The sequence below is a fragment of the Rattus rattus genome, chromosome 7, assembly GCF_011064425.1.
Source record: "Rattus rattus isolate New Zealand chromosome 7, Rrattus_CSIRO_v1, whole genome shotgun sequence".
Lineage (NCBI taxonomy): Eukaryota > Metazoa > Chordata > Mammalia > Rodentia > Muridae > Rattus > Rattus rattus.
The window spans coordinates 75,542,139-75,554,578 of NC_046160.1; the positions used below are offsets into that span (position 1 = coordinate 75,542,139).

At 35.2% G+C, this 12,440-nt stretch overlaps 1 pseudogene; it reads right to left on the reverse strand.

Moving 5' to 3' along the window:
- Positions 1–1,968: 1,968 nt before the first annotated feature.
- LOC116906103 overlaps positions 1,969–12,440 on the reverse strand; it is a 55,830-nt pseudogene continuing 45,358 nt past the window's right edge.

The following is a 12,440-nucleotide window of genomic DNA, read 5'->3' on the forward strand; positions in this document are numbered from 1 at the left end:
ACCCCTAATTTAAACAAAATCTAATCCCTGGGGTGAGAATTGAGACTGCTCAAAATAACAGTATTTTAAGGGATCTAAATAATATTGAATATATTTAAATTACATCTGTACCTTTTCTATGAATTCTCATATTTACAGAGATTTTGTGCACATCTAAATAAATGGGTGTGACAATCAGGAAAATAATTCATCATTGAAGGGGATGGGGATTTGGATATCTGCTGGAGCCTGACACTTTCCCATCAAATTTATATATAAATCTAGCATAATAATCCCAAGAATGTACTTCAAGGAGAGCCTGCTTTTTATTGTACTGTAGCTGTCCTACTATTTAATTAGTCCTTTATTATTTTCATATAGCTTTTTAAAATACTCTTATTTTCTGATAATTTTATATAGTCATACAATTTAATTTAAGCAAACCTACTCCATTCCTTGCCTTTCAATCCATCTTACCTTTTCTTTTCGCCCCTTTTCACAGGACTCCATGTGCTAGTATAATCAGGGTGGAGGGGGTTGCATAGCATGTTATTGGCTGCCATGAGTGCCCTGCTGAGAGGTAATTATAAAATGTATGCATATAGTTTTCACTTACCATGCATTCTATTTATTACTTATTCTGCATTTCCTACCATTTAAGTTTTTTTTTTGCAAGAAAACTTTGTGTTGCCACCAGATGTCTATCATGAAGCATATCATATCAGCACGGGACACTATGTCTTCTCAGTATTGTATCTACTATAAGCTTCTGATTCCGTACCCTGTACTCTCACGGGGACATTTGCTTTGGGATGCTGGGAAAAACATGGGAATGTGTATTAGTGCACTGAGAAATTAACCCTCATGTTCAAACTGGGTGGCAGTAACCCCTGTTGTGGGCTTGAATTTTAACAACATCAACAACAAAACATGAAAGAGAAAAATGACACCTTCCTTGAAAACCTCAAAGCTTTCAGTTTCAGGCCAGCATGAGAGCATTATTCCTTCCTTATAACTCAGACATTAAAAGGAAGTTTGTATGTTCTAAAGAGATTCAAGAAATTTCAGAACTGCTATCACTTTGATGATATAAGGGTAGAATTTCAGACTTGAGTACTGGGTGAGTGAGGGTGAGAAAATGTTATGAGTTTGTGGAAAACTAAATCTATAAAAACTAGCTCTCCAGTTATGAATTTTAGTTTGCCTTTATGAATGACGCAATAAATATGAGAGCACAATTCATAGCATTACTCCCAGGAAGTCTCCAGCAGCAGTTTTCATTCATAGAGTCCCTTAAAATGAATCAGAGAGGACATCATAATAGATCAAACAAACAAGGGTTTCACTGGAGCAAGCTAGAAAGGAAGGCAATACCTTAAGGAAACAGTGGACCACCAGCAGAAAAAGGATTCCTCTTCCTGCTCTTTCCACAGTGTGGGAACTTCAGGAAAAGAAGCTAACCCACTTAGCAACTTGACCCACAGCTATTTAGTATTATTTGTTTTCTTCTGATTTCTCTTATCTCTCATGTCAGTACATCAAGCCAAATACTTACATAAATTATTATAAGGAAGACAGTATTTTCATAAAACAGGAAAACTATTGCGTGCAATATAAAAATAATAAACCTAATACAAGTAATTATTTTTAAACATATTATCCTTCCCTGAAGCCCACTCTGTCTCTCTTCTGGCTATGCTAAGGACTTAAGCAAGAAAATAAATAAATACACAAACAAGCAAACAAACGAATTGTGTTTATCTTAGCAAAATGTCCGCTCACATAGCAAAAGCTCTTGAGTAATTACTGAGTCCATTGAAACAATCCACTTGGCAAAGCAAAAATAGTTTTTTGAGGAGCTAGAGAGACTGTTTAGAATTTAAGAGCAACTAACTGCTCTTTGAGAGGACTTTTGTTCTTGTCTCAGCACTGACTAACTGTAGCCCCAAGAAGATTCGATTGTTTTGACAGGGAGATACCAAATTGTCATCAGCTTACTTTGCAAGAGGACAGAGAGAAAAATATCGCAGGGGTCCTGAGAGGGTGAAGTCTTGATGCAGGCTCTCCTGTGTCTCTGGCAGTTGCTGAGGAAGTCTCACATTCCACATTGCTTTCTTTATTCATTGAAGGTGTTGGGGCTGATTCAACTAATGATCTTGCAACCTCTGGACTATCACACATGCACATTTATACAACTGAGAGCTTCCTGTTCTCATTTCTCCTGTGCACTGCTTTCCAACATTTATGTGTACAGTTGGTATCTCCATGAGCAAAAGCCTTGTTCTGGATTCTCCATTGTAAACAAACTTCTTTTCTGGTTTTCCATTAATACCTTATAAAGTCTCAACCAGTTGAGAGTGGTTTCCAGATAAGCTGGTTTGAATTTCTTAACATTGTTGATATCACGAAAATTTCAGCCTCAGGATCATTCACATTGAAAGGAACTACTTCCCGATTGTTTCATCCTTTGTAATAAGTGAGAAAAGCCCACGAATCTTCTCACGGAACACATCTCTACAGGGCGGAACCTCAGAGCCTATTTTAAAAACATGAATGGGATCATTATCTCCACAGTAGTTTTTGTTCTTATCTTTTTGATGCAGATCTTCCTATGTCTGAAGGAGGGGCCCATAATTCAATATATATCTCTTGTGCGGGAATTTTCCATTCTTTACAAATTGCTTAATGGAATTCAGTGGCTTCTCAGTGGCAACCTCCAATTCTGGAAATTGAGTACTGAGATATTTCCACAGCCATATTAAACAAATTCTAAGTCACATTTCATGCCTTTTATCTTGGAATGCTACTTTAATTTTTAGAGTCCATCTTCAGAAAAACCCTCATGGAAGGGGAACATGTACTGATGAGTGACATTCATGAAGAACAGGTGGTTGGTTGTACTGTGAGTGGGCATGCCTGTGCTCCTCCATGTGGTACAGGGACATGACATTGTTCTACTTCCTACCTTATAGCTACATAATAATTATTAATATGTTTGAATTTTTCTAAGACTCGAGAATAATCTCTAAAATAATCAGTTTTGTCTACTCTTACTGATAGGTACAATATTAATACTATATCGTTTAACTCTAGTTAAATTCTAGTGAGGAATTGTTAGCAAAAGCAGTCTCAAGCCTTTAGAAGTATCTCTCATTTATTCTCTAATGTGTGTGTTTGTATTGTATGTGACAATAATTAGATACGTGTGCATATGCTACTGTTATGACTAAAAACATTAAAGATGCCTTAGTTCTGTTCACAATAAATGATATCTTCTTGAAATTTTGGGAGGCACGAATATGACTTCTTTCATTTACTGTGTTGACATCATATCCACTATTATACTGTGTAACAGACATACATAGCACCTACTAGGCACTTCAGAGAGATTAAGTCTGGTTTTTACAGACAGCAAACTGGTATAATGTGAAGGTCTCACTGTGAAGCCTCAAGAGATTACTGGGCTTTTGTTCTTTTCTGAAATTTCATAACAAAGGAAATGAGGAAGCAGTTTACTGGGTCAGCTTTTTTCCACTGAATATTCAATAATGCACAAGGTTCAGATAATGATGAATTCTTAAAAGGTAGGCTGTTCTAAACTCTTGTAAAGTTACAGAAGAGCATACAGACTAAAAATTGCTCAGTGGACTTCTTTTATTTTTTAATAAGACTCTAGAAATGTCATGTGCATAGACTGAAGCTATTTTTACTTTCATGATTCATCTGCACTTGAAATTTGTACATTTTCTTATGTGTTGGAGACTCTATGTGTTATTAGCTGGACAATAGTAATACCAGTGCTTGCTATCCCCGAGCATCAGAGATATTTGTACAGAAAACTTCTGTTGCTTTCACTATTATTTGTACTGTGCATACTTTCCATTCCCAAGCCTAGTTTTCTTTGTGTAGATTATTCAATGTAAAAATTTAACTTATGCATACATACACAAAAATAAGAACATTTATGGATGCTATATGCTGTCAGAAATATGTGTGTGGGGTGTGTGTGTGTGTGTGTGTGTGTGTGTGTGTGTGTGTGTGTGTGTGTATGCACTGTACTTGCTTTTGGGGTTCCTTAGATCTCTTCCCTTATTCAGAAGATGCTGCCCTTTGTCCCATCAAATTCTGCCTAATGCTTGCTAATCGTCTCAATAGAGCAGTCATTTGACCTTTCACTTGCCCTCAATCATGGCTTTGAGTAGAAGAGAGCTACAAAGTCATTTCTCCGTGATTTTCTAGGTCTCTCCATTACCCTGCCATATTTTCATTTTGTAATCACCATAATGCAATTATATTCAGGGAGCTGAATCTTTTATAAAATATCCTGATGAAAACATTGAGACCAATTTAAGATAAAAATCATTTTCTATCTTTTCTGTATTTTAGACCTTTTGATTTTTTTTTGAATGAGTATCTTATTGCTTAATACCCAAACACCTACCTCCCAGGAATTCTCTAAAGGAAGAACAATTTTGGATGTGCAACTTTGTTAAGCTTCACTAAAAGATTATTACTGGACACACTCAATTTCTTTGCTAAAATGGAATTTCTTAAAAGAAGAGAATTTCTCTTATGAAGAAAATGCTGGCACATTAGAACCAAAAAATTGAAGCATTGGTAATCTAGTATCCATTCTTTAGAAATGTATCAGAGAGAATAGAGCACAACAGCCTTGTTTAAACACCCCAGTCTAGATTGTAATGACATAAAACAGCACACTTTTGGAAAAGACACCTTGTTCCCAGTAGTCTCCTTAGAAGTCATGTATCATTCAACTAAGGAGCCATTGAACTGTTTTCATGCTTCAGAGAATTGATACAGTTGCATTCCCCAAGGTAGGTCACTTAGTCTTATACTGTTTGATGTTACTTTGGTTTTCCAATGGAGCCCATAAAAGAGATTGATTCCCTATTTTGGTCATTTTTGCTTCCCTTGCCATATGTAGGACTGTGGAACACAAGTTTTTCATTGGTGGCTAGTCTGATCTATTGCTCGTTGCAGGGCTCTAGAGACAGAAAATTGAATTGCTCCCATAGCAAGCACCCAGCAATTACTCAGGCTGTAACTACTACATAGGACCAACAAACTGCATTGCTCCCCAGCTGGCTTGTTTTCGCCTCCCTCTTTCTACTATTCGGCTTTCCCTGCTCCAGGGATATGAGAACCTCTACAGAGTCATCTGGTCTTTGAAAGGCTAATTTTAATTATATCTAGAGAAATGGTTTTCCAATGCCCCTGCTATTGCATCAAAAAATAATAAGATCATATAATTGCTAATTAATAATGTGTGCTGAACACCTAATAAAAATTAGCCAACATTTATACAAAAGACTTTTAACAAGAAAGTCTATTTTCAGCTCATAAACATTGTGAGATGAAGAATAAACAAGTATGTATATAAGCTTTTGAACAATATGATTTAGTGTATTTTAAATTGGGTCCCCTATTTGTTTTTAATTCTATAATAATTTCTGACACTTCTGCTATATTTTTGGGATTTAATAAACAAACATAATTACAGTTAATAATAAATTGAGGTGTTCTTTCTTGTTAAATAACCCAGTTAATGAAAAATATTCTTTTGTAATAAGAATGATTTTTATTTCTATATATATATCATACAGTATATTGATAGTATATATTGAGCAGGTTGAAGTTAGGCAGTTTAAGGCAAAGATAAATTAGCATTGTTTGTTTTTCATATATGAAACCAAGACAAACAGGAAAAAGTGGTAACACTTTGGAGGTGGCATAAAAGAATCACATTAAAACCTATCTATTGTGTCATGAAAGAGATTAATAATTATATCAAAAGAAGGTTTTCAGTATGGCTTTTCATAAACTCAGAACTAATGTGTCTGTTTCATAATGACTAACAATGAAGGGAATTCACTTGCAGCTATCACTTGCTTTTAGACTTCATTTGGATGCTTAATTGAAAATAGGCCCTTCATAGGTCCCTTATGTTTCCTGCAGTCTTCTGGGCGGTCATAGACTGCTTCTGACTAAAAGTCAGATCCATCTTCATTTTTTCTTTTTTTTTTTAAATTTTTAATGTGCAAAAATTTTAACAGTATCATAATCAGTGTAATAAAAATAAAGTTTGATGAATTATGATTTATAATTATGTACACATATATTCATCCCATAGATATTTATTAAATACCTATTTGCTTACATTTTATAAACATTTTTGTAGTTATTTTTATATCACTATTATTCTTTTTTTAAATGTATTTTTCTTGGATATTTTATGTATTTACATTTCAAATGTTGTCCACTTTCCCTCCACTCACATACCTCCTCCACTTCCCCCTGCTTCTATAAGGACGATTCCATTCCCACCCACCCAACCTCAACTCCCTTGCATTACCCTACATCGAGAATCCGAGCCTTCACAAGACTGAGGGGTTTTCCTCCTATTGATGCTAGACAATGTCATCTTCTGCTATGCATATGGCTGGAGTCATGGGTCCCTCTATCTGTACTCATTGGTTGGTAGTTTAGTCCCTGGGATCTCTGGTTGGGTCTGGTGGGTTGATATTGTTGTTCTTCCTATGGGATTACAAACCCCTGCCAGAGCCTTACTGATATAGATGAGGATGGTTATAGCTAACCGTTGGACTGAACAATGTTACCACAATGGAGGAGTAAAAGACTGATGGAGCTGAAGAGCCATCTTATTTTAATTGCCACATTCCTCTTCAAAAAACCTAAGTGATAGAAATTGTGACCTTTTAGCTTCACTTTAAAATCGATTCTTATCTAAAAAATGAAACCTTATATTCTGTAAAGAGCCAATGAGTAGAAACAATTTGAAACAAATAACAGTGAATTTTTAGCTTGTTAAAAGCTCTACATCTTGCTGTATGTAGAACAAGATGTGTTGGTTTACTACTTTTTTTCCCTTTGAAAATGACCTTTGTTTCCCCAGCATCATAATTATAATTCTCAGTGCATATTAGTGACCAAATCTTCTATTATATTTTATAATGAGATTTCATCTGTTGCATCAATAATATAGTTCTACATGTCATAACATGTTCCCATTGAGTTGTTAAATAAAAATGGTATGTGCCAAATCACACAGTCAACCAAGAAAATTAATGGACCATCAAACTAAAGTGTTGAAAGTTAGATATGACCTCCTTAAGATCCTCTGTTTAAATGCTTGATTCCCAGTACATAGGACTGTTTAGGAATGTTTAAGAACTAAAAGATTGCTGGAGGAGGTGTCACTCAGATGTTTTAAAAGATTTTTGCCATTTCCCCCATGTTCTCTACCTTGTAATACCAGTTTTAAGATGTGAGTTCTGAGTTATTTCTGTAGTCATGCCTGCTGTTTGCCATTGTGGACTCCACTATATGGAATTTAAGTATATATTTTATTTATATGTTGCCTTGGTCTTATTTGTGTTATCCTACCTTAGTCATCAGGCTTATCACAGCAACAGAAAAGAAATTAATACAACAAGATGTCTTTCTTTTCTTCCAGCATATTTTACAGACCTGTGTCACCATCACAGAAAGTGAAGCAGTTTGACAGAGAGTGCAGAATGTGGTATGTAACACAGTTGCTGTGACTGCATGTTGAAGACTTGCATAAGATCAGTCTAACCAAAATGGTACCACCAGTAAGGCAAAAGAAGCTTATGAAATTCCACTTCTAGCTGAAGGGCTAATGGCAGTTTCTGAGTGCCAAAGAAAAGAAAATCAGTTCCCTTTAGAGATTGGCTCCTGAGAAGCAAAAGGTACTCGTACAATGATACCCATATAAATAGTATTAAGTGACTTTTAAGAACCACATGAACTTGGAGAGAAAATACCAAATACATATCTGGAAACTATTTACATAGTAAATTTTAAAGGTATATATTTTTATTTAGAGAATGGTGGGACTTTGACCATTGAGAGGAAGAGCATTGGAAACAGAGGTGTAAACATTGTATGTTGTTGTTGTTGTTCTTTTTTTATTGGATATTTTTAAATTTATATTTCAAATGTCATTCCATTTACTGGTTCCCTGGACATAAGTCCCCTGTCACCTCCCCCTCCCCTTCTTCTGCAAGGATGTTCCCCTCATGGCCCACCCTCCTCTGCCCCCACACGTTCCCCTACACTGGGGGTTCTAACCTTGGCAGGACCAAGGGTTTCTCCTTCCATTAATACCCATCAAGGCCATCCTTAGCTACCTGTGCAATTGAAGGCATGGGTCAGTCCATGTATAGTCTTTGGGTAGTGGTTTAGTCCCTGGGAGTTCTGGTTGTTGGCATTGTTGTTCATATGGGGTTGCAAGCCCCTTCAACTCTTTCAGTCCTTTCTCTAACAAGGGTTATGTTCTCAATTGAGTAGTTTGCTGGTAGCACTCACCTCAGTATTTGACATGCTCTGTCTGTGTCACTCCAGAGACATCTATATTTGGTTCCTGTCAGCCTTAGCTTCATCCATCTTATCTAGTTTTGGTGGAGATTTTATTGCCACATTCCTCTTCTAAAACCCTAAATGATAGTATACATTCATTCAAAACAGGGAGAAATGTTTTTTTAAGAAAAGGAAATCTTTATTTGCTCCAGTAATTATGGTACTGCCTGTAATCCCAGGACTGAGGAGACTGAGGCAAGTAATTTTTTTAATTTTTTATTATATATGTCTTTACTTACATTTCCAAGGTTATTCCCCTTCCTGGTTTCCTGCCCAGAAGACCCCATTCCCTCCTCTCTCCCTCCCCCATACGGGTATTCCCCCTATACATCCCCCTTATTGCCATCCCTCATATTACCCTGCACTGGGGGTCTAACCTTGGCAGGACCAAGGGCTTTCCCTTCCACTGGTGCCCCAACAAGGCTATTCTCTATACATGGATCAGTCCATGTATAGTCTTTCGATAGTGGTTTAGTCCCTGGAAGCTCTGGTTAGTTGTCATTGTTGTTTTTATCGGGTTGCAACCCTTCAGCTCTTTCAATACTTCCTCTAATTCCCCCTACAGGGGTCCTATTCTCAGTTCGGTGATTTGCTGCTAGCATTGACCTCTGTATTGGACGTGCTCTGGATGTGACTCTCAGAAGAGATCTATATCCAGTCCCTTTCCACATGCATTTTTTAGCTTGATCAGTCTTATCTAGTGTTGGTAGCTGCATATATATATATATATATATATGCCACATATGGGTCAGGCTCTGAATGGACATTCCTTGAGTCACTGCTATAAACTTTGCTTCCATATTACTACTACTATTTGAAAGCACATTTAATGGTGAAACATCATTTTGTTCTATTCTTTTAAAATATTTAATATGTTAGACATGGATTTTTTTATATAGAAGCCCTAAATATACACTCAGAGAATATTATAATGTTAATGGGATTTAAAAGTTGACAGGAGGATGAGAAAAGGGGGCCTTTTATAGTAAATAGAAGATTCATCATAAAGTTGTTAAAATTAAAATTTGTTAATTGTTTTATAGATGACAATAGAGAATTCTCAGTATTATATCCAATGTTTCATTGTATTTCAGTAACATGTTATGTGAAGTATAGACTAAAAATGTGTCAATGATTTTTTGAAAACAGCCATTGTGTTGGTAGTTTTATGTCAATAATTTTATGGTTTATAACACAAGCTGCAGTAATGTGGAAAAATGGACTCTCATTTGAGAATACGCCTTTTTAAGCTCAGCCTACAGTTAAATTTGTAATGCACTCTTTTGATTAATGCTTGATATGGAAGCCCAGCCCACCATGGTTGGTACCAACCTTGAGCAGAGAGTCCAGTATTGGATGAAAATATAAGCTGAGTAAATAATGAGGATCAAAACTCCACAGTTCCTGCTTCGAATTCGACTGAAACGTTTTGGCTTTATTGTTTTTGTCATCACATTGGAAACACTAACAATGAAAACCTTAACGTTTATAAGCACAAAGATTCTGCAATAGCCTAACTTTGCATATTTCATAGTTAAAGTCTCATGAGAAAATACAGAAAATGTTCTTTCTATAGATGTTTATTTTTCAAAATTCTGTTTGTATGAGTGTTTTGTCTATATATTTGTCTGTAAGCCATGTGTTAAAGACCAGAAGAAAACATCAGATACGTGGAACTGGAGTTACAGATATGACATTGTGTCCTATGGATGGGAATGTAACATGCATCTTCAGGAAGAACAGCCAGTGCTCTTAACCACGGAGCCATCTCTCCAGGCCCCCCATTTCTTAAGTAAAGTTATATTGTACAAGTTAATCATGTTCACATATTAATAATACATAATTTATTTATTTTACATTTTCTACATAGTGAAATTATGGTAATGCCCACAAATCCATGCCAGACTTTTCACTTCCACAAGCCTTTGAATAATCTGTTAAATTTACTATGTTGTGTATATCTTTCATTTCTGTACAGTAGCATAATGGACAAGTAAATACACCTTAGGACTGGTAAACTCAAATATCATTCACTCAATGCTCGTGCATGTACTTAATATTATAATTATGTCATTTTACCTCTAGTTTATTTTTCATATTAATTTTTTATTTGTAATGGATACTCATTTATTAATACAAAAGCGAGAAATAAATATAATCTATAACAGGAATAGAGAAAATACAACAAAATTCACAGTTTAAAATATAGTCAAAATTTTCCTAGCCTCTGTCACTTTAAGCCATTTACATTTCAGTGTCTGAACATGGCATGTGTGTTGCAATAGTCCTGAATATCGGATGTACAGCCTGAAAATTTTCATCTCATATGCAATATTTTCTCCATTCATAATGTTCACGGAACCTAATTTACAATTGTAAGAAGCATGTCCTATGCTAAAATATGGGAAACTACTTGAGATTTCTTTTCCCTTTCCCTGACTTCAAAGAGAAAACAAGATGAGGCTGTATAAATGTAAGACATGGCAAATTTGGCCTGCTCTCAGGTTTTCAGTCTTATTTGTAACCACACTTTGCCAGTATTTTTTTATTCATGCTCTTTTTGAATGGACATCCTGATTTAACTGATTCTGGCCAATGAAATAAGATAGATATGACATGGCTCTGGCTACAAGCCAGGACATCTGGACACCTCAGTTGTTCCTGTATTCCCTGCTGAGCTCCTCAAGTTCCACTGGAAGATGAGATATGAAATGTGGTCTGAGTGCTCCAGTATCTCCAGAGGAGAGACTTACCTTCATAAGTCTTCTCTCTCAAGGGTCAAAATCTCTTCCAATAACAGCTTCATTTAGTAAATTGTCCATAAACTATAACAGAAATACTACCTTACATGTATATGAATGTAATTTGTGAATGATGTGCAATGCTGTTGTTATAATAAAAATTCCTTAATGTTAGAAGAAAAATTAGATTATTCATTGCCATCCCTATAGGACATATTTAAATAATGCATTTTAATCTCAGTGAACATGAAAACATAACCGTATCAAAGAATTGAATAAAACTAAGTGCGCATTCTGCAATAAAATTTTTAGAATTTATCACTTCTGCAAAATACATAAAATATTAATATTTTAAATAACCATAGCAATTAATAGTTTGGTGATTCCTATTTTATTCAAAATAGTAATTGATAAACTAGAACCACGCAGGTAGTTTTGTATCATTGCGTATCTGTATTTGTATCACTGTGTGTATTTATTTATGGTGTGTCTACTGTAGAGAGTTCATGCATGTACGTGTTCATCTGCATATTATACTTACATATATTATATGTGTGCATATATGAACATATGTATTGGCTCATATTTACATGAAGAGAAGTTGCAATAAATCAATTTTACATGTTAGTATGTTAGAAAGTTTTATATACTATAGGATGCAAATATTGACAACAAAGTTTTAACAGTAATGGTTTTCAACACAGTTGCATGATTGAATCTACCTGGTATTTAAAAAAATAAAAGAAAGAAAAAGAAAAGAAACAAGGAACTGGAGTATTAGCTACTAAAATGAGCAACTCAGCAAAATCAATACTAAGGTACCTGGAAAAGAAATGAAACAGGCACAGATAAAGTGGAGTCTCGCATAAACAAACTAGCATATAAAAAATTGCAATGCATTTTAAATGCTGAATGTTTTATAAATGAAAGTGAGACTGAGAACTCTATCAAGGTTGTAAGCATGTGTTATTCATGCTTGCAGTTTTCACAGTATATTACTAATGGCTAACTCCTCAACAGCAAACAAAGCATTGGTTTACATTGACTAAGTCAAAGACATAGAAGTGACAATGTGCATGTTGGTAAATTGTGGACCCTAACACTTTTAGCTGGATTTGAACCACGATTATTCCATTTATAAACTGTGTGATTAATTTCTTTTTTCTGCTTATTTAATTAAAACGTACTTATGTCAGTGTACCATCCTTCTACCTTTTCTGTCTGCCTCCCAGCTTCTAAATTTATAGATTTCTTCTATTTAATCAATCTTATTATAATTCTATAAAAACAAGTAAATAT